The sequence below is a fragment of the Petromyzon marinus genome, unplaced genomic scaffold, assembly GCF_048934315.1.
Source record: "Petromyzon marinus isolate PM22_M1 ecotype Great Lakes invasive population unplaced genomic scaffold, UKy_Petmar_22M1.pri1.0 PM_Scaffold_100, whole genome shotgun sequence".
NCBI classification, from domain to species: Eukaryota; Metazoa; Chordata; class Hyperoartia; order Petromyzontiformes; family Petromyzontidae; genus Petromyzon; species Petromyzon marinus.
In genome coordinates, this window is record NW_027423059.1 from 119,721 (window position 1) to 122,298 (window position 2,578).

Genomic DNA, 2,578 nt, shown 5'->3' on the forward strand with positions numbered 1-2,578 from the left:
GCCCCGCCCACTCTACCACTAGAGATGCCCATTCCCGACTAGACCCGCACACTCCGCGACAAGGCCCGCCCACTTCCTCAATTAGTCCAACCCACTTCACCACTAGCCCTGCCCACTCCAGTCGTAGCCCCCACTCCACCACTAACCCAGCCCACTACCATTTAGATCCGCCAAATTAATAACTTGCCACGTCCACTATATCACTAATACCTCCCACTATTATCCCACTGCTAGTTCATTTTCTCATTTTTAACCGTCTGGACCACCAATTCTCGTCGTCTTGGTCTCCCTGCATCAGCCCTCACCCCCTCCAACAAATAAAAAAGACTTCCCACAAGTTATTTTCAATCTCCCATTTATTCTCACACTTTGCCTCTCCTCCATCAACTTTACTGGCTTCCCGTTCACGACCATTGTCTTTTCAAATGTCTGATGCTCATCTTCAAATCTCTCTATGGCCTTGCCCCACCTTCTCTTGCCTCTCATCTCCTTCCATGTCCCCTCTCGTCCTCTCCGTTCCCAATATTCTCTGTTCCTCCATCTCCCTGCGTCCAATCCTTCTCCCTGCACACCTACACTGGAATAATCTTCCCCAGCACATTAAGTAGTCCCCCTCCTTAACCTCATTCTGTTCCTCTCTTAAAGCCTCACCGCTTCTCCATTTCCCATTCTCTACCTCTCCCTCCCCTATCATTTCGTCTTATTCTTTTCGTATGGCTGATATAGGTGCAAAGTAACAAGTACAAACTCACATTCAGGTGGTGAAGCCAGATAACCACGTCAAGAGTAGAGCAGTGTGTCCCTGTCATGTTTCCTTCATATTTGGAATCGGGCATTGCATCATTGTATGTTGATTGGTCTGTTCTGGATGACCACAGTCGCACACTGGATAGTTTTTCATTTTCCATTTGTACATCCGGTATCCGCATCTGCCATGGTTTGTGCAGTGGATGCGGTTTAGGGTGGACCATGAGCTTCTTGTAAGATCAAACCCAGGGATCTGCCTTGGGTCTTTCACAAGGTGTTAGTTAACATCTCGCCACCAGATGAAGTGAACACCACTATGGTGTGCTCGGCATGGGTGTTCAGTCGTGATCATTTTAATCCATTCTATCTCACACCTGCCCACCGTGTCGTGGCAGTTTTTCTATTTTTCCTGCATTGCATTTTTCATTTCAGAAAATATATCATCTGGAAAATCCATAGCGATAGAATATCTTACGTGCAACGTTGCACAGGAATATCGGGTGGAGCAGCTGCAGTGCTTAGAGCACCGGCACTAGAAACCCATGGCCTGAAATCAGTCGAGTGACAGAAGAATCGGTCCTGCCCCCCTCGCTTCACCAACCCATAATGGGGGTAAGGATGAAATATAGCAAGAAAGCATTACTACAGATAATATGAAGGAAGGCCTTTATCAAGCAGTACAGCAAGCGGGTCTGTGAATTCCATCTGTTGCAGAACTGTGAGTGTTATCCTCTCATGTGCAACGTGGAGTTTCTCCCGGTACTCTGGTTCCCTCCCACACAAAGCCAAACACCTGTTTCTTGGAAATGGTCAGCCGTCCCAGGGCAGGAATTTCTTAAAAAATTAGTCTTGGGATGCCGGTGATGTTTTCGTAGATAGATGGACAACATTGTTATTATCATTATATTTGTAATTCTCTCTCTCTCTATGCTAGGAGCACTCTTTCCCTCTCCTCCACACAAAAAGCTAAGACAAAGAACCCCTAATACCCATACAGGCTCTAGAGTCAAGTGCTCTTTGGGACAATGGCTCAGCCTATTTCTTATCTTGTAACACCCATGTCCCCAAAATGCAGCTCTCCCCTGAGCGCCGTCTTCAGCAAATACACTCGGCTCCACATTCTCCTTTACTGCATCAGTCCATCTCTTTTCCAGCCTGTGTGATGTCCGTTTATAACCCTCTATCTGCCCCAACATAAGCTACTTGAGCATGTGGTGGCTGGGTATGTTGGCTAGATGACCCAGTCAACTCAAGCATTGCCCGTCGGAAGAACTCACGTGATGTGAGCTCACAATCCAGCCTGGTTAAACCCAGGATGGATGGGCATAAGTAGGAGAGGGGGACGATGCCAACCCCAACTGCAAGTGATGATTAAATTATTTATTACAACTTTCATCAGCTGGCTGAAACCAGGCCACTGTCGGTTTTAATGGGGTCCGAGATGGACACCCACCACCAGAGTGGAAGACTCTCAAGCGCATCTTCCTGTGACCAAGCCACCATTACCTGACTCCCGATAATGGGGAGGTGAGCCCACCGTTACTTGAGATTCGCAGCTTCCCACACCGCATTCATTGTTTTATTCAAAAGAAGAGCCACTCCCTGTTTTGCAGTTTCCAATCCCATGTTTAGGACTGTCCATGCCTCAGTGGTTGGTACTATGCAACCTACGACTAAAACTAAAACGGACATCCAGAACGCAATGAGAAGAGGAGGAGGCACTCGAGAACAAGGAGACGAGGAAGTATGAAGAGGAAATCTTCAGCAGAATCAGGGGGGCAAAAATTAAAAACCTTAGTATAGCAGGGAGAGAGATCGCGGAGACACGGAC